At 42.6% G+C, this 25,814-nt stretch overlaps 1 protein-coding gene and 1 non-coding gene across 2 annotated transcripts in view; one reads left to right on the top strand and one right to left on the bottom strand.

Moving 5' to 3' along the window:
- Positions 1-11,399: 11,399 nt before the first annotated feature.
- On the bottom strand, positions 11,400-11,504 carry LOC141424391 (U6 spliceosomal RNA). Its single transcript, XR_012449328.1, has one exon. It is a non-coding gene; the product is annotated as a U6 spliceosomal RNA (small nuclear RNA).
- A 7,747-nt stretch (positions 11,505-19,251) lies between these two features.
- Positions 19,252-25,814, top strand: part of Ctnna1 (catenin alpha 1) — a 146,790-nt gene continuing 140,227 nt past the window's right edge. The window contains exon 1 of the mRNA XM_020156099.2: positions 19,252-19,385. The gene's annotated coding sequence lies outside the window, so the exon portion shown is untranslated. The remainder of the gene's footprint in view (positions 19,386-25,814) is intronic.

Here is a 25,814-nt window from a genome sequence, read left to right as displayed (position 1 = left end):
TCTTCCAATATTTACTGAATGTCTAACAAGAGCCTGGCACTCTACTAAGTGCCTTTCCTGAAGCTATTAAGAAGAAACAGTGCTCTGCAAACACAAACTATGTTTTTGTCAGTCTCATAATTCTTTCTCTCTTTCACTTCTCTCTGACTATATGGAACTAGGTAAAGAGGCTTTTTCTGCCTTGCTCTTTTTCTCTGCCTCAGCTTGCTTCTCTTGAGGATACGAAGCTGTCCTTGGACTCTCTCCTTAGGGACAGGCTCATCATAGCCCTCCTGCCTTTCACTATTTTCTTTGGCACTGATGGGCCAGATGAGGCTGAGGCACCTTGAGTCCTGCTCATCTGTGCCTGGGTCCATCCCATTAGAACTGTGGCAACTTTAGCGCCACTAGGATCAGGTTTTCCAGAGTCAGAACACTTTCATAACCCTCAGAGGAGACCAAAGTCATTCCTGCTTTGTGGATGCCAAAGGTTCTCTCCCATGTGGCCCTGCCTTCATAAACTAACCTTTTTTTTTTGGTTTGTTTCTGCTGCACGCACATTTTCTCTGTAATTTTTTCGAACCCAAATATAAGGGAAATCTCATTTGCTCCATTCTGACTCATTTACAATCAAATACACTTGTTCCCATCTGTGTCTATATACATCTGCTATAGCATCGCCCTTAATTTTGGAAAATGATGCGGCTGGTGTTATATTTTTATCCTGACTGCCAAATTGGCTGTGAAGAGCAGTGGGTGTTCAAGAGCCTAGTGATGACCCCCACCCAGGTCTGTCCCTAAGAGAGGTGGTGACATTTCTTCCATGAGGAGGATATGCAGACCCCTGGGGAATAATATTCTTTGTGGTCTCCTGGGCTCCAGCTACTGGGGCTGTATGTGCTCCTGTCCATCTTAACACCAAGGTTTACCGGTCAGAGAGATTGGCCTTCACCTCCCCATGCCACTTACTGCCAACTGCTTTGCCAAGCACTGGATTTAGAGGTGAGGATAGGGGGTGGGGCTTGCTTATTCTCAGGGAAGGTAACACTGAGGAAGCACTGCCAGGTCATAGCAGCCCATTCACTCTGAGCCAGGAGAGGACTTGTCTTTACTGTCAAAAGGATGGTGTGGCATGTGTGGGTGACTGTCTGACCTACACACCTAAAAATACTACACCATGGTTGTCTACCTCTTTAAAAAAAGAAAAAAAACCATGTTATACCGTAAAGATATTCACATTTAATGAGATGATGGTGCCTGACAGCACACTTAGCACCCTTTTGTTATTATTTCATTGAATAATTTTATTTATACCCATATACTGAAGTAGAACTTAGCCAACAAGAAACAGGATTCAGAAATATCGACTGTTGTCAACCAAAAAAAAAAAAGCAGGTGTAGGTGGCTGTGGCTCATTTCTATAATTCTAGCTAGTTTGAAAGCTGAGATCTCCAGGATTGCAGTTTGAGGCCAGCGCAGGCAAATGTTCATGAGACCTGACCCCCATCTCCAAAATAACCAGAGCAAAATGGACTAGAGGTGTGGTTCAGGTGGTAGAGTGTGTGCTCTGCAAGCGTGAAGCCCCAAGTTCAAACCCTAGTCCTACCAAAAAAAAAAAAAAGGTGAGGGCTTGGGGTACAGCTCAGTGATAGAATGTTTTCCTAGCATGCATGAAATGTGGGATTTAATTCTCAGCAATGCCAAAAAAGAAAAAAGTTAACATCAAAACATTATTTGAAGCAATGCTTACTTTCTGCTGACCTATAATCTTCTCTTGGAAATTCTGTGATGGGAAGTGCTGCTGCTGGTAAACAGTTGAAATCTACTCAGGGAAAGGCTGGGCTTTCATATTTTTTCTGTATTATTTCCAAGATCCAGACTCCAAAGTTCATGTTGAACAAACTGTACTCCTAAGAAGAGATGGCTGGGGATGATGCCAGAATTTTCCAGTGTCTTCTTGTTGCCCAAGCCCTCTTTATGCTGATAACCCATGAAGTCATGGGTACCAGCCCACAAGCAAGGACCCTGTGGTTGTTGTTCTTGTTCTTGTAGTGCTGGGAATCAAACCTAGGGTCTCATGCATGCTAGGCAAGGGCTTTCTTTTTTTCTTTTTTTTTTCAGTACTGGGTTTGAACTCAGGGCCTCACACTTGCTAGGCAGGCACTCTACCATTTGAGCCATTCAGCCAGCTAAGCTATACTCCTAGCCCCTGAAGAGCCTCTTGGTTCTTGGTTTAGTCTTGAGCCTACAGACTCTACAGAGATGGAGAAGCTATCATCCCTGCCCGCAAAGAGCTTAATTCTTGGCCAGTACTTTGAGTCCAAGGTTATACATCAATTATCTCTTCTCCTCTGGCGGATGCCTAGGTGGCCACTTTCTCCATAGACGGTATTTGCCTAAGAGTCCTTGAATAGTTAAGGCCTTATCTCTCCCTCAGTCTGAGTGGCTGCTGAATAGACACACTTGTACAGCATTGTGTTTGGTGGTTGTCGTCAGTCATCTGCTCCACAAACACCAAATTTATTACTCATGGTCCCCTTTGCCTAGGTTTTAGCCCTATAGTATTTCTTAAAATATCCTTTCTGTTGCCTGGTTTACTTCTTGCTATTCCTCAGGACTTAAATAACACTTAACTTAAATATCACTTTCACCAAGAAACCAGGTTGTGCTGGGTGATTCTGCTGTGAGCCTGTATGACAGTGTATTGGTTTTTGTTTTTTCATTTGCTTGTTTGAGACAGGGTCTCACTAAGTAACCCAGGCTGACCTTGAACTCTCAATCCTCTTGCTTCTTCCTTCTAAGTAGTAGGATTATAGGTGTATACCACCACGCCTGGCTCCTACAGTAGTGTATTGTAATTGACTTGAGATGTGCCTGTAGTCTCCACTAGACTGTACACATTCCACTGGCAAAAGCTGTTTTTATCTTATATTCCTTGTGCTCAATAAATACTTGTTAAATGCATGGATGAATGAATGTGTTCCTAAATTAAGTCAGTTTATAGAATCCAAGCTTGACAGTCAATTCTACCCAGTTCAATCTATGGAAGAAGCTGGTATCTTGAAAAAGAATGTGATACTGTGTATGTAAAGCATTTAGACAGATATACCTCAACATAAAAACAGCAGTGTTTGAAATCCAGGATAGCAGAATAACAAGTAAATTTAATTTTTTCTTTTTACTTTTAAGTGTTTTCTAATTTTTCAATAAATGTAATAAAATATCTACATATACATATATATCAAAAGAAGTTTAAAAACCAAAAAGATCTGGTGGAGGGTATAGGTCCTGAGTTCAAACCCTAGTACTGGAAAAAAAAAAAAAAAGAGGCATAGTCTGTTGTGGAGCCAGGAATGGTGATACATGCTTATAATCCCAGCACTTGGGAGGATGGAGGATTGCAAGTTTGAGAGCAGCCTGGGCTAAAGAGCAAGACCCTGTCTTGCCCAAAGACCCCTGTGTCCAAAAATGGGACTGGAGGTGTGGCTCAAGCAGTAGAGCATCTGCTTTGCAAGTGCAAAACCCTGAGTCCCACCAGAAAAGAAAAAAAAAAACCCTCAAAAACAAACAGACAAAAAACCCCCAAGGCTGTTGTGTCAGTATGGTTCTCTAAAAAACAAACAGGAAGATGAGATTAGGTATGCATGACATTAATTAGTAGAACATCTGTGAAGGTCGAAGCGGGAGGAGCAGAAGGTGGTAAGTGCCTTCTGACTATGAGTCAGGCTTGACAATCTAAAAAGAGACAGAATGAAGTAGGATTTGTAGTAAGAACTTCAGTCTGAAGTATAGCTCTGCAAATGGCTTTGCCAGGCTGATCAAGAGTCCCTGAGCAGGACTGGCAAAGTGACTCAAGCACCTGCCTAGCAAGCATGAGGTCTTGAGTTCAAACCCCAGTACTGAAAAAAAAAAAAAAGAGTTAAAGAGTCCCTGAGCAAAGATTGTTCATATGATGAATGAATATTATTCTGACCCTAAAAGGAAGGAAATTCTGATACATGTTACAACATGGATGAACCTTAAAGGCATTATGCTAAGTGAAATGAGCCAGGACCCAAAAGGATTAATGTCATATGTTTCCACTCAGATGAGGTACCTAGTATAGTTCCATTCATAGAAAGTAGAATAGTGGTTGCCTGGGACTGGAGCTGGGGAGGAGATATTAGGGGAACATAATTCAGTTTGGAAAGAGGGGGAAGTTCTGGGATGGCAAAGTGGCTCAAGTGGTAGAGTGCCTGCCTAGGAAGCATGAGACCCTAAGTTCAAACCCCAGCACTGCAAAAAAAAAAAAAAAGGGGTGGTGGTGGTAAATGGTGGTGATGGTTATATAATGATTTGAATGTATTCAATGCTACTGAAAAGGCATTAAATGGTTGATTTTATATTATGTATATTTTAAATGGATTACCCATAAGAGGAGTCCTGTGTTGGTTGGGAATAGTCCAACTCTAGTACTCCTGCTGAGTGGCTTAGAGGAAGATCTACCTTGCTATGAATGCAATCAGCTCTGCTTTCCACACAATTTTTTTTTTTTTTTTTTTTGGCAGTACTTGGGTTTGAATTTAGGGCCTCACGCTTGCTAGGCTTGCTAGGCTTGCTAGGCAGGTACTCCACCACTTGAGCTACTTCACCAGCCGTGTTTTGTATTGGTTTTTTTTGAGATAGGGTGTTGCCAACTATTTGCCCAGACTGGCTTCAAACCATGATCCTCTTGATATCTGCCTCTAGGGTAGCTAGGATTATAAGCCTCTGGTGCCCAGCAACACAACAATTTCTTGAAGGGAAATCTGAGTAGTGCACTCCTCATAGCTGTGTCAGATAATGGTTAAAGAGTTTGGCCTCTGATTCAAACTCCCTGGGTTCAACACCCAGCTCAGACAATTTTCTGTCTGTGATGGCTGAATTATTCAATTTCCATGTGCCTTAGTTTATCTATAAAACAGGGGTGATGATGCTAGTACCTACCTTATAGTTATTACAAACATGTGCCATTCTTAACACATTGCCTGTCATAAAGTATGCTGTATGTAAGAATTTGCTTAGTATCACATTTAGACGCATTTATTGCGATACAGGTAACTTGATAATGCTTTAGAAAGATTATTTCAGAAGAGCCACCTAACAACCCCCTAATTCAAGGAATTATTTTTCCAGTTAAAATGGGAAAACTGAGGCCAAAGACACTCAACAAGCAAGAAGTAGAGCTCTGAGGAGGTCACAGGTGGCTGCACCAAGGGTCCAATTAAACTATGAGGCTATGCTACATCCTGATCAACCCTTTGTCTGTGATGCTGGCTCTGGCTTCATCCTAAGTTATGTGTTCTTTCTTGATTCTAGTCTTCAAGGGATAACATCTTCATCATCATCATCAATATTGCCATCATCTTCAGCACAATCAGCATCTTCCAAAATAGCTTTATTAAAAGCAACTAATTACTCATTCTGTGGTTTTGTATTTTAGACAACAATAATTACGGAGACTTCTAGGAGCTTAGCAACTGAATCTTGGATGAGTATGTTATGGGCTCCCAAGTAGCAGAAGAAAGGCATAACTACAGAGCAATTTGTTCCTGTTAGTATCTCTTGGTTAGGCTGCTGACCTCTCTGAGACTCACTGATAGGATGAAAGGATGAAATTCTTTCTTTCTCTCACCGCTCCCCAACAAGATAAGGTTTGAGGATGTGATTTTTGGAGTGGAAGACCCCATAAAGCTTTAGCAAGCACTTCTCTGAACCTTTTTGATTCATTCTGCGAGAGTTGCTAATGAGAACACTCCTGTACTTCTTGCCCATGAATTAACTGCCCTCTCCTATTTAGGAGTACATGGGTTGTGAGAAGCAGGTCACAACACCTCCTTTTGCTCTTAGTTGTCAGAGTTTAAAATGGTGTTATTTTGCTTGTGTGGCCCAAAGGAAGAGGTTGACTTTCCACTGTGGGTTTAGGTTTATGACAACCCCTCCTACTATTGCATAAAAATGACCAGTTTCCTAATCCACACTTCTCTGAACCACATCTTGTTCTTTGATCAATCAACAAACATTAGTGAGTGTGTGTGCTTGGCAATCATGCTTTGTGCTAAGAATGAGGAGGTGATTGGATGTCTTCCTTTAGAGCTCACAGACAGGTGGGGTAGGTGTCAGGTAGATGGGCTATTGCAATACAGTAAGATGCACCTTGACAGAGATGTGTACCAGGATTGAGTTTCTGGGAAGATTTCAGAAAAGGGAGATATAAGTGTGGGGGCAAGAAGAGGAATGGCTAGGAGAGGAGGAAAGATAGTTCAAGCTGAAGGTATTAGGGGCCTCAATTAGCAAGGCAGATCTAAAGACTTCCACAGACCTCTATCCCACCAAAGCTCAAGGATTGGGTGTAGGAATGGAATGGATTGAGTCTGGAAATATAGGATAGGCCTTATATAATTTATTCACTCAGCATCTACTATATGCTAGTCATTGTTCTAGGTACTGGGATAAAACAGTGAGTGAACAAGAAGTTAAGATCCTTGCTATCAGGCCTCATCCTATAGGGAGAAGACCAATAAATATCAAGCAGACAAATAAAATAATTTTGGATGGTGACATGTGCCATAAAGAAAATACAAGACTACAATGGAACAGAAAGTGACATTCAGATGTCTTTGAGTGACCAGGAAGGGCATTTTGATGAGGTGATATTTAAGTTGAGATGGGAATGATATGAAGATACTACTACTACTACAGGAAGACAAGGTAAACAAAGAGTCCTACAGGATAGGGGACAGCTGGTGGAAAGGAGCAGATTCCAAAGGCTCTGCAGGCCAGACTAAATCATTTAGATTTATCTTGTAACAACGTGAAGCCATCTGAAACAGAGTCCTTGTGCCTAGACCACATTTTAGTTTAGAAATCTCACACTAATCTCCTGAGCCTTAGTCTCAATGGAGACATAGGCTACCTTTTTCTTCACCCTTAAACCTAAAAGCTTCTTGAAGGACAGGTTAGTTAGAGGACATTTCTCATCACCAAGTTAAAAATGTGTTTGGTTCAGACAGTCAGACATTTGGTTGAAAGATCAAGGTGTGAGCAAATATGCTAAAAGCAAATAACAGTAATGTGAGGGGGTGGGGTTTTATCATCTCACCTTAAACAAATTAATAAGAAGAAATAAGCCATTGCACTGTGCACTACATTATGGTTCACTAAGCAGAGAAAACTGTCAGCCTGGGGTGGCCAGACCTGGAGGCATCAATAGGATGGTGTTCAACACAAGGAGATGCTTTCTGAATTTATAACTCCTGCTGGTCCAGTGGGGAGAAGCAGCAATGGGGTTGGCTGCGCCATTTGCTAACCTGGTCCTTGTTCAGCCCAGTAAATGCCAAAAAAGATTTCACTGAGGGCATAGCATACACTTTAGTAGGATGTGCTTTGCTAAATGAAGTGTGGTATGTTGTGAGGGGTTCCACTGAGCCTCCTGTGTGTGACAAAGCAGCTTCTAATATTCTCTGTCCAAGTCACTTTCCCATTTAAGACCGTTGAGCAGTTCCCTGCTGCCCTCAGGATGAAGTTCAAAAGTTCTTTGCATGACACAATTCTGATCCTGCTCATTTTTCTGTTCTCTTTGCATTTGTTCTTTCCTCCTCTGGATTTTCCTCCCACCACAGGGTTCATTTTAGTCATTCACACCTCAGCCAAATATTAAGATTTTCAGTGACAACTTTCCTTGACATTAAGTGAGCACTCCTCCTCCCTATCACTCCAAACACTGACCCCCTGAAATCATATTGCTCATTTAATTGTTACCTATTTGCTGTCTTTCTCCCTCTGTAGAATGAAAATTTCATGAAGCTTGACCACCCATGTATCTCCTGGTTTAGTACAATGCATGAACACAGTAGGTGCCCTGAAATATTTGTTGATTAAACAAATATATGAATGAATGAATACAATAATAGTTTTCTGTGACAGATGGCAGGTCCTGCCAGACTCAGAGGCAGAGAGAGGAGGGATTTTTTTTTTTTTTTTTTGTGACTAAAGAAATAAAGAAGCTATGTATCTGCTAAGAACTGATGGAGGAAGTCATGATGGAACTTAGGTTTGCTAGACTCCACTGTAAGCACAGAATCTGGGAATCCCGTGGATAACTCAGCCTACCTGAGTTCAGTCAACCCATGACCAAATTAAATATGAATTATTCAAAAGTAAAGGATGTCTGGGTTTCTACTTGAAGTCCTTCTGTATTCACAGTGCCCATATAGGTACGTATGGGGCATGTAAAGATTTCTGGCAGATGTATGTTTACTCTCTGTTCTAACAGATCTTTTTTTCTCTAAGTTTCTTGGAATTAAGAAAACTGTTCATAGGCAACAGAAATAATGAATGAAGACAGATGACTCATTCACTGAAACATATGAGATCTAAAATATATTAATTTAATTTGGTTTATATTACAATGCAATGATTCTTATTTTGATAGCCCCTTTCAGATCTTCTAGGAAAATCTGAAAATGCCTGACAAAAAGAGAATTTTTAGAATGGTGAATACAGAGAGTCAGGTTTCTATAATAAAGCCCACTTATACTTTAAACAGAACACTAAAAAGCACTACCTTCCTCCATCTTTTTAGATGTAATTTTGCTCTGTTGTCACAGTCTTTAACGTTTTTCCCCACAGGTTCTCCTTCCCAGTTGTTATCAACAAAAATATGAACATGAAAGGGGCAGGAAGCGTTTGTTTTCATGTACACATTCTTTGATCGTATCAGAGAGGAAAGAACCATGAACATCACTGCTGACTGGTTTTAAGAACTAAATCTTATTGCCAGTTTTTGTAGGGAAGTGAATAACATGAATAAAGAGCTTACATATCTTTCCTAAGTGTCAAGGACCCATGTTGGGCTCCTTTTATTTAAAATTTAACTCACAGGTTAAAGCCAGTGGTAGAGGCCTGGAAGGGATGCATGTGAATCTCTGTCCTGGGCCCCCAATTTCCCCAAAGAGCCTTACTTGTCAGACTGCTTGAAACTGTGTACAAAGTACACATGGCACAACAACAGGACATTTAAATCATCTCCATCAGGGTATAGTCTTGACATGAGAATTATTTTGAATATGGCTTTATAAGAAAATTTTAGAGGCTAAGGTCATGGTAAGAGCTTGGTTCTGGATTCTGGTAGATGTGGGTCCCAGTGCTGTCACATATTCCCAGTATAACCTTAGCCTGTTTTCTCATAGAATGAGGAATACAATAGTAACTACTTCAGTTGAAAAATGAAGCTCTTAGTGTTGCAGGAAGCTGCTAGCTGAGATATGAGACACGAGGCAATTTAGTAGGAAGCGACATTTTATTGTGCCAGCACAGGCCCAGTGGACTCATGGCCAAAGGCTGAGCCCTGAGAACAAAGGGGTCTCACCTTATATATCCTCGCAAGCAGGTTACAGAAGCAAAAAGCAAGGTCTAATCCATATATGGCTATATTTAATTTTACAGGCTACTTTACCCTAGTGCTACGTGACTTTTTCCCCTCCCCAGTGCTACGTGACCTTCCTCATGTTCAGATTTCTCAGGTTTTATCTCTCTGCTATGACATCGCCACTTCCCTACTGCTTTCTCAGGACTTAGGCCTAGTCTGTTTTCTTCTGATCCTCCTCCCTGCTACATTATCACAGAGACTGTCATACTCCAAAGAGGCAGTAAATAGGAGCTATTATTTTTAGTTATTGAGAGTGTTAAAACAATTTTTTTCCCCACTGTACTAGGGTTTGAACTCTGCCTACACCTTGAGCCACTCCACCAGCTTTTTTTTTTGTGTGTGTGATGGGTTTTTTTGAGATAGGGTCTCAAGAACTATTTGCCTAGAGCTGACTTCAAACCTCGATCCTCCTAATCTCTGCCTCCTTAGTAGCTAGGATTATAGGCATGAGCCACTGGTGCCTGGCTTAAAACAGTTACTTTTGTATGAGTAAATAATTTTTTTTTTTTTTTTGTGGTACTGGGTTTGAACACCAGGTCACATACTTGCTAGGAAAACACTCTATTATTGGAGCCACCCCCAGCCCTTTTTACTTTAGGCATTTTTTAGATGGATCTTACATCTGCCCACCCTTGGCCTGATCTGAGAGTCTCCCTCCCAGCTAACCTTTGCTTCTCACATAGCTGGGATTACAGGTTTGGGCCACCAATCCCTGCCTTGAAAATAAAGTTTAAGTTTACTTAGTTTTCTGCTCAGGCTAGGTATTGTTGATTCTCAATTCTGGCTGCCCATTAGAATCACCCAGGGAGATTTAAAAAAACACTAAGTTCCTGCACAAGAACAATTGATTCCAAGCTGCTGGAGGTGATGCTTGGGTATCATATTTTTAAAAAGCTCTCCAGGTAATTCTTATGTACAGCCATAGTTGAGAATTACTGAGCTGTACAGAGATGAGGAAAATACTACAGTTAACTAAGGTAACAGACAAAATTCCTAGGGTAGATAGGCCTTCCCTACTTTTCTCCTGCCATCTGAAAAGGAAACGAAAGGCAACTAGGACCTTCAAGCATCCACTAATCCTGTGTGGTCCCACACTTTGGTTTTACTTTTTGTTTTTACTGACTCTTGACCAAATCCATTATCCTTTGTTGGCTCTTCGCTGCTGGCTAAGCCAAGAATCTCTTTGATCTTTTCTTTTGGGACTTAATAGGGGGAGAGGTGCTCATCATTCTGTTGGCTACACCCCCAACTTTCATTACAAACTGCCAAGTTGGTTCTTGTCATCATCGTTCTGGTATTTTTCTCATTGTTGTTCTAATTTCCTTAAGGGTTGTGGAATACCTTAATGAGATAACATCCAGGAAAATGCCTTATAAACTGCAAAGCTCTTTGCCAACCTGATGTAAGTAAATGATAATGAAGTCCTCCTGATGCAGAGAATCTCTAAAATCTAAAATGATCTCTTACAGTTCATCTTTATTGACATTTTGACATTATTTTCCCGTGATATTAGAATACTCTATAACTCTTCATGATTGATTTTTTCTTTTTTTGCTTAGTATAGCCTTAAATTTTGTGGGTGTTTGTACTATGTTCATTTCAGCAAGGTAAAATAGTTGAAACCAGAGGTGTAAACCCAAATGCCATCAAATAACATCAGTGACCAAGTCTTTGGCTTCAATGATACCTGGCTTGCTTTCTATATCCATGGACATTCATTCTTTCTACAAATTTCTCTCTCTTTTCTTCTTACCTACCTATCTGTTTTAGAGACAAGCTTGCTAAGTTGCCCAGGCTGGCCTCGAACTTTCAATCCTCCTGCCTCAGCCTCCAGAGTAGCTTGGATTAAAGACCACCATGCCTGGCTCTGCATATATATTTTTTTCAGTTATGTTTACTTTATTTCACAAGCAGTAATCATCTCAGAATTTTTTTTCTTCATCAGATCCCCTTGCAAAATTCTTGGTGTTTGAAAAATATGGAACACTTCATGAATTTGTGTCATCCTTGTGCAGGGGCCATGCTGATCTTCTCTGTATGGTTCCAATTTTAGTATATATGCTGCCAAAATGAGCACTCTGCATATATTTTAAAAGTATATTTTATGAACCCAGTCCTGTGCTTAATTATGGGAGCAGAAAAGTGAAAAAGTCAGAGAAGAAGCATGTCCTTATGGAGTGCCCCTAATGGATGAGAAAGAAAACAAACGAATAGACAGACAATTCTAGAGACGAAAGAGTGCTATAAGGAATAGAAACACATGGAGAGTGGTACCAGTGACAGTGGGGACAGTAAACAGAGAGAGTGAAGGAGGGTGAATATGGTTGAAGCATTTTGTGTATATGTATAAAAAGAGAACAATGAAACCAGATGAAATTGTTCTAAGGATGGGGGATGAGGGAGAGTGATGGAGGGGATGAATGTAATTAAAATACATTGTAAGCACATATGTAAGTGTCACAATGAAACCCCTCTGTACAACTATATATGCTAATTAAAATGTGAAAAAAAAAGGAATAAAGGATTGGAGGTGTGGCTCTACGTACTTCTGAAGAGCCCTGCTTTGCAAGTGTGAAGCCCTGAGTTCAAACCCCAGTCTCACAGAAAAAAAAAAAAAAAAACCAAAAAATTACATGTCTTTTTTGCTGGGCACTGATGGCTCACACTTGTAATCCTAGCTATTTGGGAAACTGAGATCTGGAGGATCATGGCTCAAAGCTAGCCAGGGCAAATAGTGCCTGAGACTCCCCTCGCCTCCAAAAATAACCAGAGCAAAATGGACTGGAGTTATGTCACAAGTGGTAGAGCACCTGCTTTGCAAGTGTGAAGCCCTGAGTTCCAACCCCAGTCCCACCAAAAGAAAGAAAAAGAAAGAAAGAAAGAAAGAAAAGGAACAGAAATACAAGGGCTGGAGGTGTTGCGCAAGTGGTAGAATGCTGCTCAGCAAGTGGGAGGTCCTGAGTTCAAAATTCAGTACTGCAGGCAGTGGAGGTGTGGGGGGTGGGGGAGAAGGTAATAAAAATACAGGGCTGAGGCATGGCCTGGCATGCATTTGCCTGGCATGCAGGAGGGTTGGGTTCAATCCCCAATACTGAAAAACACTCAAATGATGTGGTGGAGAGTGACTGGAATTATGGAGGGTGTGGCCAGGGAAGGTCTCTTTGACAAGATGATGTAGAAATTGGCTCTCAAGAATGAGAAGGAGTCAGTGGCTCAGGCCTGTAATCCTAGCTACTCAGGAGGCAGAGATCAGGAGGATCATAGTTTGAAGCCAGCTCTGGGCAAATAGTTCAAGAGACCCTATCTTGAAAAAACCCATCACAAAAAAGGGCTAACAGAGAGCTCAAGAGGTAAGAGCACCTGCCTAGCAAGTAGCAAGTGTGAATCCTTGAGTTCAACCTCAGTACTGCCAAAAAGAAAAAAAGAACGAGAAGAAGATAGGAGGTACAGTGAAGAGTTGAGGCAAAGAAATTTCCAACTAGACTATGCAGTAAATGCAAAGAAATATATTTCAGAAAGAAAAGGAAGGGTCTAAAATGTAGAGGGGAACTCAGTCTCCTATTTTGGCTCCTATTCCTCTTAATGTACATTCTTTCAGTGCAGATGACTTCCACATCTCTAGCTCCACTCTAAGTCTTTCCTTAGCTCAGATTTGGACAGTCCCCTGTTCACAGTATGTCTTCTCTTATGTTTGGTAGACAGTGGAACTAAACATGACCAAAAATAACTGTGTGTATTACTCTCTAACCCATCATTAGCTGCTTTACCTCCAGGGGTCTCCATGTGGGTAAATGGCACACAATATTGGTTCCTCAGCTGATCAAACAAAAACCCAAGACTCATCCTTGACTTCTTCTCCAGAACCTCCACATCCAATCCATTGGCAAGGCCTAGGATCCTCTGTTCTTCTGCATAGCTCCCAAATCTACTCACTTTTCATCTGTGCTATACTTACATACTATCTACTATACCATATACTGTAAACCATAATAGTCCTTCCACTCTCCTCCTTGCATGCAACAACTAACACTTTGCTGTGTATCTTCACAGACTTCTAAGCATTCATTCAATTAAGTGCCCATTACCTTTGAGGCACTGTTCTAGGTGCCAGAAAATACCTGTTTTAATAGGTGAAGACAGACTATCATGTGTTAGGTGGTGACAAATGCTGTGAAATACAGTAGGGTAAGAAAACAAAATGGGGAGGGAGGGAAGGAAGGTGGGTGCTAGTACTAGTTTGCCGTGGGTGATCAGGAAAAGCCTCCTGGACAAGGTGACATTTGGGCTGAGATCTGAATGAAGTTGTGGAGTGAGATAAGGAGCTATCAGAAGACCATTAGAAGAAGAGCAGTTTGAAAATGTAAAAGACCTGAGGACAGGAGTGTGCTTGATGCCTTACAATAAAGTCTAGGACTCCAATGTGGGTTTGAGTGGAAAGATGGAAAGGAAAAGTTAAAGACAGGTTTGTGGTGACTGGGTGTGATCATGTACATTTTCCTCAGAGTGAGATGGGAAGCACTGGAGAGTTTTTCTGTTTGTATTTGTTTTTGTTTTGTGGCAGTGCTGAGAACTGAATGCAGGGCTTCAAGCTGGCTAAGGAAGCACTCCACCACTTGAGCCCCAGTCCTATTGTTTTTAGATTGTTTTTCATATAGGGTCTCTCACTTTTGTCTGTACCAACCTTCAACTACAATCTTCCTATTTCTGCTACCTGAGAAGCTGGTATTACAGGTGTGAACCCATCACAAGGCCTGGCCTCATACTGGAAGTTCTGAACAGAGAGAAGTGATATGTTTTAAAGGACTCAGGTGATACGATAAAAAGAGCATTAAAATTAGTATGTGTATACTGTTCAACCATAAATAGGACATTATGTGTGTTGGCCTACTGTGTCTCTTTTCTCAAGTGAATTTTTAAAAATCAAAATATGATCATGTCATTCCTTTGTTTTAAGTATTTTGTGGCTTTTTATTCTCCCTCACAGTAAAGTCTAAGGCTTTACAAAGCCTCTGCCCAGCTTACTGGCTCCCAAACCACAATACTTCTTTTCCTGGAATGGGACTCAAGGCCTTCAAACTTACTTATACCCTTGGTCTAGGATCAAACTCATTTCCCTCCTAGCTCCTCCAGATCTCACTCATTCATTCTTTTATTCATTCAACAAATATGTACTGAGGGCTATGTGCCAAGTACTATTTTAGATGCCAGAGATATAGCGTTGAACAAAACAGACAATAATTCTAGTCCTTATGTAGCTGAAATTCTAGTGGAAGAAAGATAGGAAAAAGCAATCGAGTTGTGTTATTACATATGGCTTTATATATAATATATACAATTTTTAAAAATATATTTGAAAAAAATGACTTTATATGTCAGAGGGTGACAGGAGTTGCAATTTTAGATAAGGTGGCCAAAAGGAAGACTCACTGGGAAAGTGACAGCTGAGCAAAAGACTTGGCAGAAGTAAGGGAGTGAGTCAGGTAGGAATTTGGAGGAAAGCATTCCAGACAGAAAGGAAAGCCCTAAGGCAAGAACCTGCCTAATATATTTCAGAAGAGTAAAGAGGCCACTATGTCAGAGAAGTGTGGGGGCAGGTGTGTGAACTCTGGAGGCCCTTATAAGGACCTTGGCTTTTAACAAGGACTAAGTTGAGAGCCACTGGAAGTTTTGGACAGAGCAGGAATGACACGTTTGGACTTAAATTTTAACAGGATCACTCTGGCTACTGAACTGAGAGACTAGACTGAGTGAGGCAAGTGCAGAAGTAGGGAGTCCAGTTAGGAACCTCTTGTGAAATTCAGACCAAGATTTGGCTTATTTCAAGATGGTTACAATGGAGATGGCTAAAGGTTGGCAGATTCTGAATATATTTTGAAGGAATTAGATGTAAAATGTGTGACAGAAAAAATAGTCAAGAGCTGGTGCCAGTGGCTCACATCTGTAATCCTAGCTACTCAGGAGGTAAAGATTAGGAGGATGGCAGTTCAAAGCCAGCCCAGGCAAATAGTCCGTGAGACCCTATCTTGAAAAAACCCATCACACAAAAAAAGGGTTGGTGGAGTGGCTCAAGGTGTAGGCCCTGAGTTCAAACCCCAGAACTGTCAAAAAAAAAAAACGTCAAGGATGACTCTAAGGCTTTTGAAGACTAGAGTTGCCATTTAAGGAAATGAAGAAAACTGTGGGGTTAGCAGGTTTGGACAGGGGTATCAGGAAATCAGAATTTTTTTGGCAGTACTGGGGCTTGAACTCAGGGTCTCACACTTGCTAGGCAGGCACCACTCCACAAGCCAGGGAAATTGGTTTTGGACATATGGACATGTAAAGTTTAGTATGTTTAGATACCTATTGGATATCCAAATGGAGACATCAAGTAGGGAGCTGGATATGTGAGTCTAGAATTCAGGGGAAAGGTTGAGGTTCAAGATGGAAACCTGGACTTGAAAGTATATTTACAGTCAGAAGGGTAGATAGGATCATCAAGGGTTTGATAACTTAAAGAGGCCTATGGATGGAGCCCTAAAACATTCTTTTTTTTGGCAGTAGTGGGGTTTGAACTCAAGGCCTTATGCTTACAGGCAGGTGTTCTACCACTTAAGCCACTCCACTAGCCCTTTTCTGTGGTGGGTTTTTCAAGATAAGGGCTCATGAACTATTTGCCCAGGCTGGGTTAGAACCGCAATCCTCCTCATCTCTGCCTCCTGAGTAGCTAGAATGACAGGTGTAAGTGCACCGTGAAGGATCCTAAAGAGCTCTTGCTGGGGCTGGTAGAGTAGCTCAAGTGGTAAGAGTGCCTGCCTAGCAAGCTCAAACCCCAGTGCCAGGGGGGGAAAAAAAAAAAAAAGAGCTCTTGCTTATGTAAACTTTACCTATTAACATTTACTGTACTAGAAATTAAAATGGGAAATTTCAAGATATTCATTAATTCATTTAAAAATAACAGCAGCAAATCCATTTTACAAATTATTGTAAATAAAGGTTTTTTTTTTCTTTCCAGTACTGGGGATTGAATTCAGCATCTTGTGCTTGCTGGGCAACATAAATAAATGTTTTTTTTTAGAAGAAAAATAACAATATTTTGGAGATGGAGTTTTGAGAACTATTTGCAGGGCTGGCCTGGAAACATAAAACACTATCTGATCTATCTGATCTTCCAGATCTCAGCTTCCCAAGTAGCTAGGATTATGGGCATGAGCCACCAGTGCTTGACAACAGCATTTTCTAAAACTAAATAAAATTCAGGGAGAAGTGTTATTGTTTTGTAATTTTTCATATCTTTTTGTCTGGTTTAAGAAAGCCAGAGCTGGATACTGGTGGCTCGTCCCGGTAATCCTAGCTACTCAGGAGGCAGAGATCAGGAGGATTATGGCAACTACTTGCCTGGGACTTGTGACTCTATCTCGAAAATAGCCAATACAAAAAAAGGGCTGGTGGAGTGGCTTGTGTGGTAGTAGAGTGCCTGCTTAGCAAGCGTGAGGTCCTGAGTTCAAACCCCAGTACTGAAAAAAAAAAAGAATTGGATTCTTACGTGTGCTTCCACCTGTGAGATGTGATGCTATATCATACATTAATGTAGCCTGTGGACACACGAGAGAATGGAAAAGGCAAATTATTATGAAACTAGTTCTTACCTCATTACTCCCTGAGAAGGCCTAATCAATCTCCAGAGTACACTTTGAGAACCACTGCTCTAACATTTAGAGGTGGAGAGGTTATAGAAGTCAACAGAGGAGACTTAGAAGCTTAGTCAGGAAGGTTAGAAGAATCAGAAGAGCCTAGTGTCCTGGAGGTCCAGTGAAGAAAGTGTTTGAGAAGAATGATTAATTGCTGCTGATTATATAAGACAACTGAGGACAGAGAATGACAACTGAATTTATCAACTTGGTGGCAGTCAGGAACCTTGATAAAAGAAGCTTTGGTGGAGAGGTGAGTGCTAAAGCCTGTTTGGTGTGGGTCACAGAATAAAGTTCATTGCTTCATGTCAATGAACCCCAAACTAGGTTAATTTACCCTTATTCACTCTTCCGAATCTTCACATTTGCTGCCCCCCCCCTTTTTTTTCCTCCAATCGTTTGTTTTTTTGGTTGGGTATTTTTTGCCATAGGTTCTTGTGAACTATTTGCCCTGGCTGGTTTTGAACCATGATCCTACTGATCTCTGCCTCCTGAGTAGCTAGGATTATAGGTATGAGCCTCTGGTACCCGTTTGTTAGCATCTCTTAACTAGCCATAAGCCCACGATGCCTTGAATTACAGTGTGCATCTTCACCCACATATGCTTACTGGGCATTTCCTAGGGCATTGTGTTGGGCATTTTCTTCCAAGAGCTTGCCTTTCCTTGGAGTTGAGTGAGATCTGAGTAGAATGTAAATATGTTGAGGGCAGGTCTTTGTAGTACCTTGCTCGGTTCTCAGCATAAAGCCAACAGTGGATATTGCTATCTTGCTCTAATTCCGATTTATAGGACAATACTGAAATCAATCTTGTTCATCATCCCTTGACTCAGGGAAACATTAGGGTTTTTCTTTTTGGCAGAACTGGGGTTCAAACTCAGGGTCTCATGCTTGCAAGCCAGATGCTCTGCCACTTGAGCCACACCCCCAGCCCTTTTTGCTTTAGGTTATTATTATTATTTTTTTAAACAGTCTCACATTTTTCATCTGGGCGGCCTGGACCCAGATCCTTACACGTCTCCTGTGTAGCTGGGATAACAAGCATGCCACCAAGCTCAGTTTATTGTTTGAGATATCATGCTAACTTTTTCCCCAGGTTGGCCTCATACAGATCCTCCTGATCTCTGCCTCCTTAGAAGCTAGGATTACAGACATAACCCACCGCTCCTGGCTTTTCTTTTTCTTTTTGAGATAGGGTCTCACTATGTTGCTCAGGCAGGCCTGGAATTTGCCATCCTCCCCCTCGGCCTCCTAAGTGCTGAGATTATAGGTGTAGTCACAAACTGGCTAATATTAGGGTTTTCTATACCATGCTGATAGTGAGCTTATATGCATATATTTTTTGGTAGTTTTATTTTGCATTTTGGAGTATTCACCAAGTAGAAAAAGGATGGGGAAAAATTCCCCCAATGGTCAGAAGGATAGAGATCCTCAAATTTGTGTGTATACGTGGGGAGGCGTCAATTCCAGAAGGGGACGCTGTCGTGGAGGGCCTCCTCTCCTGGATTGAGAGAGCTTTGGTTTCTCCGTCTGTTGAATACGAGAACCCGTACGTAATTTCAAGGGACGCTTCCCTGTAACTTTAAAAGAAGTTCGGAGAGTCGAATTCTAGTTCACTGGACCCAGCGCTGTGCGCAACTTTTACATAAGCTTCACTTTCTTTTGTAAAGCCAGGAAATGGGCCCTAGAGTACTTTTCTGGAGGCGCAGGACTCGGGACTCTGACAGTGCCTAAAGGAGCTTATCCAGGACCCCGCACAGCCGCGCCTAGTCCCTAGGGTCCTGGCCGGGGGCGGGGCCTGGCGGGGCCGCGCCCCGAGACTCACCTGTGCGCTGAGCCGTGACTCACCTGCCCTCCCCCAGCCTTCCCCAGCTCGGGGCTGTTCCAGGAGTCACCGCTCCTCCTCCCTCTCGGCGGCGGGAGGTGGGGGGGCGTCGCTCACAGTCTGACGGCGTACCAAGGGTCTGGAATGAATTGTGGGGTGGGAGGAAAGGGAAAGGTCCTTTGGAGGTCCGGGCCTGGTGTTGCCAAACTCTTCGCAGTGCGGTTCTCCCGGACAGCGCGGGCCGGGAAAGGCCAGGAAAGGCGGGAGAGGCAACAGCAGGAGGCGCCGGGAAGAGCAGCGCCGGAGGGAGGTGCTGGGAAGGGCGGGCGGGGCGCGGGCCACGGGCGGGGGGCGGGAGCGCCGGGCGGCCCATTTCCTCCTTGGAGCCGGACGGGAGGGAGACAAAGCGGCGGCCGTCGGCTTCGCGCCTCTTGCGTCCTCCTTCGCTGCCCCGCTCGCCGCAGGTAACTCTTTGTACCTCCCTTCGCGCGGGCGCGGGCTTCCCAGCCGAGCGAGGGTCTCCTCAGGCCGGGTCACCCCAGCCGGGCCTCCGGGGGGCCGACTGGGCGTCCGGCTGGCGTCTGGGCCCCGGGCGGGCGGGGCCCGCGCTTCCCGGCGTTCGGGAAGTTGAGGGGCCGCGGAGGCTGGGGAGAGACGCCGCAGGCCCCGCGCAGCCGCGGCGTTTTCTCTCGGAAAAGTTTCTGCCGCTTTGTAAACTTCTTTCCGGGGCACCAGTGTACCTTCCTGGTGGCGCCTTGCGCCCAGTCCTGGGGCAGTTAAGTGTTAAGGGGAGCGATTGTCGGGTTCCGTGCCGCCCGTTCCCTTCCCCCTCTGTGCCACCGAAACTTCCCGGTGTACGGGACCTCACGGCGGGGGCATTCCGGCCCCAGCCTAGGTGAGAGTTGGGCGCTTCCTGTCTGGTTGGTGAGGCGCGCCACACCCGTGGACTTTTGGCGTGTGCCGTGTTTAACTTTTACTTTGAAAATTCTCAACCGCCTTGTGCTGCTGAATTAGACTAATTCTTAGTTTTCAGGAGTGGCATTAGTGGCATTTTTTTTCCTGTTTTTCCAGAGAGGGTCTCAAACTACATAGCCCAGGCTAGCCTCGAACTCACCATCCTCCTCCTTAAGCCTCCCGAGTGCTGGGTTACAGGCGCGTACTACCACGCCCTGCCTGTTGTTGACTTCTTAAAGGAGGAGTCAGCGTTTGTGAAAAACTTGTTGGAAAAATGTTAACTGAATGCCTAATCTCGGTTTGGCAGCAATGGCTACCCATTAACTTAGGCGGCTGGCTCTTGGCTCAAATTCAGGGTCGACAGACACCCTAGGATATCCTACTGCTACTGCGTCTTTGTTACTTTTTTCTTTTTTTTTTTTCCGGTACTTGGGTTTGAACCTCAGAGCCCTCACCCTGACCTATTCCACCAGCCCTTTTTTAGAGAGGTTCCCCCCACCCCGCCCCGAGAGAGGGTCTTGTGAACTATTTGCTTAGGTTGGCTTCAAACCGCAATCCTCTTGATCTCTGCCTCCTGAGGCGCTAGGATTACAGGTGTGAGCCACTGGCGCCTGGCTTTTGAGTGTGTGTGTTTTGTATAGAATTTACAATGATTTAGAAAAAAGTAAGATGTTAAGTCTTCCAGAAATTAAGACCATTCTATTTATTATGAAGAATAAAATGCTTGCATCATTGTATGTTATGATAGTTTGCATTTAACAGTTTTTTTTTTTTTTTGGTGGTTCTGGTGTTTGAATTCAGGGCCCCACACTTGCTAGGAAGGCACTCTTACCACTTGAGCCATTCCACCAGCCCTGTTTTGTGTTGCCTATTTTCGAAATAGGGTGTCAGGAACTATTTGCCTGGGCTGGCTTGGAACCTTGATCCGCCTGATCTCTGCCTCCTGAGTAGCTAGCATTACAGGTGTGTGGCCTACTGGGTTAGCAGTGGTTTTTTCCTTAAAGACTGTACAGATGGGTGTTACTTTAAGAAATGAAATTTGCAAATCACATATTATGTTTTACAAGAGGAATGAGTGGAGGAATCATCCATAGCCTCTGCTCCATTACTTACCCCTTTTGAGTTTTTATTAAGTTAAAGAATGTTTTTGTCCTCTTTTTGAGGGCTCATAGGCTTTGCCCCTAAGGGCTCACTTCACCCAGTTGTAGTACAAGGCAGACTTCATTATATTCACTGACCAAAAACTGTGACAGTTAAACAGTTAAATCTTTTTTTTTTTTTTTGTGTTGGGGTTTGAACTCAGGGTCTACACCTTGAGGCACTCCACCATCCCTTTTTAGGGTCTTGTGTTCTGTTTGCCCTGGTTGGCTTGGAACCGTGATCCTCCTGATCTCTGTCTCCAGTGTACAGGCATAAGCCACTGGTGCCCGGCTAGTTAAATCTTTTTTATTTGGACACAGGATCTCACTGTGTATCCCAGGTTGGCCTCAGATTCTCAATCTCTTACCTTAGCTTCCTGAGTACTGGGATTTAGGCATGCACCACCACACCTGGCTGGGTCCAGTCTTACCAAATACTGAGAGAAGAAACTTGTGGTGGCATGGGGAGGGGGGTAATAAGGTTAGGGTTCTGGGATGGGGTGGCTTTTAAACTGGATAAAACATGAATTGATTTTTGTCATGTGAATGGAGAAAGTCATGAGAAGCATAAAAAGGCATATGAGTGTGGAATTGTGATATCATTCTGGTTTTCCTTTACTTTTGGCTCTCCCTCCCTCGTTCCCTCTCATACATAGACTTCTATCCTGAGTGTGTTGGTGTTCCACACCATTGATGTGGCATCACCTTCATTCCCATTAGCAATGTCTTATTCTATATAGTGATTTAGAGAAAAGGGGTGCCCTCTTCCTCCTGGTTGAGAATAACAGCCCTGTGCAGTCTTAGCCCTGCTTGTTGGGATTGCTGTGTGCTGTTGAAGATGTAAACATGAAAGACTGCATGTGTTTAGAGGCCTAGAATTTTACAGAACTTGTGTAGCTTGAGTACTCTTGAGTACTCTGCTTGGAGAAGACTACAAGCAGAATCCAGGGAAGACAAAGGCCAAGTCACAGATGGCCATGTTTGGATTTTAAAGTTGTAGGATGTTTCATGATCTGATAAGCTTTTTAAGCCTTGCTAATGCTTAGAAAAGGCTTATAGTTGTGTGCATGGACAAGCAGGCACTTGAGCTAGAAAAATGCTGAGGGTCACGGTGATAGGGGTGATGGGGAGCTGTATTTTGGAGAAATGAGACAGGACTTAATACGGATTTGATTGTAATGTGTACACTTCTTTGTAAAGTGATAAACTTTTTTTTCTTTTTTAAGTGATAAGCTGTGACTCATGATTCAGGATTCAGCCTTTTCACTTCTGGTAGCAGACTTCTTGCTAAGTTTTCTTAGCAACTTTCATTATGCTGTACTTTATTGATGATTCTGTTTGCCTCCTTTCTTGAGAGCTTCTTGAAGGCAGGGACTGATAGCAGATAGCTTTTTATTTTTGGTGGTACTGGGGTTTGAAATCAGGGCCTCATGCTTTTTAGACAGGCACTCTTACTGCTTGAGCCACTCTGCCAGGCCCCCTTCTCCCCCCTCAAGGTAGGGTCTTGTGAACTGTTTGCCTGTGGCTTGCTTGGCAGTCCTCCTGATCTCTGCCTCCTGAGGAGCTAGGATTACAGGCAGGAGCCATTGGTGCCTGGCAGGGACTGATAGCTTTAGCAGTTGGCCCAGTACCTGGCAAAGAGGGAAAATTAAATGATTATTAGGTAAAAGAGAAAAAATCTTTTTTTTTTTTCTGGAATCTGGTTTGTGAATGATATAACCACAGGTGAGGCAACAGATTATGAGGGCTCAAATATCAAATTACTGTTTTGGGGGACTTGAAAAACCATTTATCTTTCTCTTCCTTTTCACCCAGATTTCTTCAGGAATGAAATTTTCTCCCTTATCGTCTCCAATTTACATATCTTTCTTTTTTTCTGTTTTTTTGCTTCCATTCTAGTTTAGATTATCTTCTCTTTTTAGTGGTACTGGGGTTTGAACTGAGGGCCTGATGCGATGCTTGGAAGGCAGGCGTTCTACCACTTGAGCCATGCCCCCTGCTTTGGATTATCTTCTTTGAACTATGGGAGCTATGCATAGTTCTCTGGATAACTTGTTCTGTTGCTTGCTTTTGTAATTTTTTTTTTTTGTGAGATGGAGTCTTTTTATGTAGTCCAGGCTGGCCTCAAACTTGGTGATCCTCCTTGTTCAGCCTCCTGAATGTTGGGATTACAGCCATGTACTACCATACCTGGCTTTGTCCTGCACTTTTGTACATTTTTTTCCCTGTGCTTTCCTTTCTGGACAATGCTGCTTTAGTTTTAATCATCTGACAAACTCACTCTATTTTTGGTGATACTGTTAACATTCCCACCCCTACTGGGATTTGTATACTTTTTTTTTCTTTAATTTGGCAGTACTGGGACCCATTGGGTTTGAACTCAGGGCCTCATATTTACAAAATATGCACTCTGCCACTTGAGCTTCACCTCCATTTTGCTCTGGTTATTTTGGAGACAGGAACTCATGAACTATTTGCCTGGTCTCATCCTCCCAAGTAACTAGGATTACAGGTATGAGTCACTGCCATCTGGCTGGTACTGGGGTTTTGAACTCATGCTTGCTAAGCAGGGACTCTATGACTTGAGCCGTGCCCCAGCCCTTTTTTGCTTATTTTTCAGATGGTGTCTCCTGTTTTTGCCTGTGCTGGCCTTGGACCACAGTCCTCTTATCTATACCCTCTTCATACTGGGACCAGTGAGCCATTGGCATTTGGCTGATTGCATCTTTTATACTAGTAATTTGGTAAATATTTTTGTAGGTGACTTCCAGCCATGTCATCTTGGAAGTGAGATCTAGGTTATCTTCAATAAATCTTTGTAACAGAAAAATGCTTAAATCATGACTACTTGTTTAGTGAATTAATTCGAAGTGAATGTTATTCATATTCACCACCTATACCAAGAAACAGCAAATTGTCAGCATTCCGAAAATACCCACTGTCTTTTGCATTTGTTACTTACCCTTCTGCTGCTCTCCTTACCTCTTTTATGAAATGGGGGGGGGGGTCCTCACTATTACTGGCCAGGGTGGTCACGATTTCCTGAGCTCTCAGCCTCTTCAGTAGTTGGGACTACAGGTGTGCTCCACAGTGCCTGATCTGTCTTTAGTTTTTTATTTCAGGATGTAGAACATTATGATTGCTGAATAATGTTTACGAAAGTAAGTTGTACTTCTATCTTTTCTACCATCTAGTCTTTTAACATATAAGCAAAGTCTCACTCTTGTTTGAGAAACTATTATATGATTCGTTCTGCTTAGAGGTTAGGTTTAGTTAGATTTTTACATTGACATTCAAGGCTTTCTATAATCTGGCTTTTACTTTTTTTTTTTTGCTGGGACTGGGGTTTGAACTCAGGGCTTTACAATTTGCATTAAGTCTCCAGTCTATTTTGCTCTGGTTATTTAGGAGTTGGGGGGGAGTCTCATGAACTATTTGCCTGGGCTGGCCTTGAACCTCAGTCTTCCCAATCTCAGCCTCCCAGGTAGCTAGAATTACAGGTGTGAATTGCCAGTCCCTGGTTTACTTAGTTTTTCAGATTAATTTCCTATTGTGAATTGTTGTTATGGTAGTCTTCTGCATCCACCAGATATATATACTTCTGTTCATTTGCTATTTTGCTGTAATTATTCATCCTTCTCTAACAAAGGTTTCTATCAAGCTCTGAAGACCGAATAACAGTCTTTTTTCTTTTCCTTTTTTTTGGTACTGGAGTTTAAACTCAGGGCCTCATGCTTATTAGGCGTGGCACTTTACCACTTGAGCCATTTTGCCAGCTCTTATTTTGTGTTGGTATTTTCAAGATAGGGTCTTTAGAATTATTTGCCCTTGACAGTGAACCGTGGTTCTCCTGATCTTTGTCTCTGGATTAGCTAAGATTACAGGCATGAGCCACCATCACCTGGCAAGACATACTTTTTTCAATATGACTACATACAATTGGTTATTGGCCATTTGTGTACTGTTTCTGGAGAAGTGTCTATTAAAGCTGTTTATTTTTTTTAAACTTATGTTTTAATTGGTTTTTTTTTTTCTTCTATTATTCATATGTGCATACAAGGCTTGGGTCATTTCTCCCCCTTGCCCCCACCCCCTCCCTCTCCTCCCCACCCCCTCAATCCCAGCAGAAACTATTTTGCCCTTATTTCTAATTTTGTTGTAGAGAGAGTATAAGCAATAATAGGAAGGAACAAGGGTTTTTGCTGGTTGAGATAAAGATAGCCATACAGAGAGATGACTCACATTAATTTCCTGTGCGTGTGTTACCTTCTAGGTTAATTCTTTTTGATCTCACCTTTTCTGTAGTTCCTGGTCCCCTTCTCCTATTGGCCTCAGTTGCTTTTAAGGTATCTGCTTTAGTTTCTCTGTGTTAAGGGCAACAAATGCTAGCTAATTTTTTAGGTGTCTTACCTATCCTCACCGCTCCCTTGTGTGCTCTCGCTTTTATCATGTGCACAAAGTCCAATCCCCTTGTTGTGTTTGCCCTTGATCTAATGTCCACACATGAGGGAGAACATACGATTTTTGGTCTTTTGGGCCAGGCTAACCTCACTCAGAATGAAGTTCTCCAAATCCATCCATTTACCAGTGAATGATAACATTTTGTTCTTCATGGCTGCATAAAATTCCATTGTGTATAGATACCACATTTTCTTAATCCATTCGTCAGTGGTGGGGCATCTTGGCTGTTTCCATAACTTGGCTATTGTGAATAGTGCCGCAATAAACCATGGGTGTGCAGGTGCCTCTGGAGTAACCAGTGTCACAGACTTTTTGGTATATCCCCAAGAGTGGTATTGC

The sequence above is a fragment of the Castor canadensis genome, chromosome 6, assembly GCF_047511655.1.
Source record: "Castor canadensis chromosome 6, mCasCan1.hap1v2, whole genome shotgun sequence".
In the NCBI taxonomy this organism is placed as follows: Eukaryota; Metazoa; Chordata; class Mammalia; order Rodentia; family Castoridae; genus Castor; species Castor canadensis.
The sequence above is the reverse complement of the archived record's forward strand: the minus strand, read 5'-3'. Positions and strand labels throughout refer to the sequence as shown.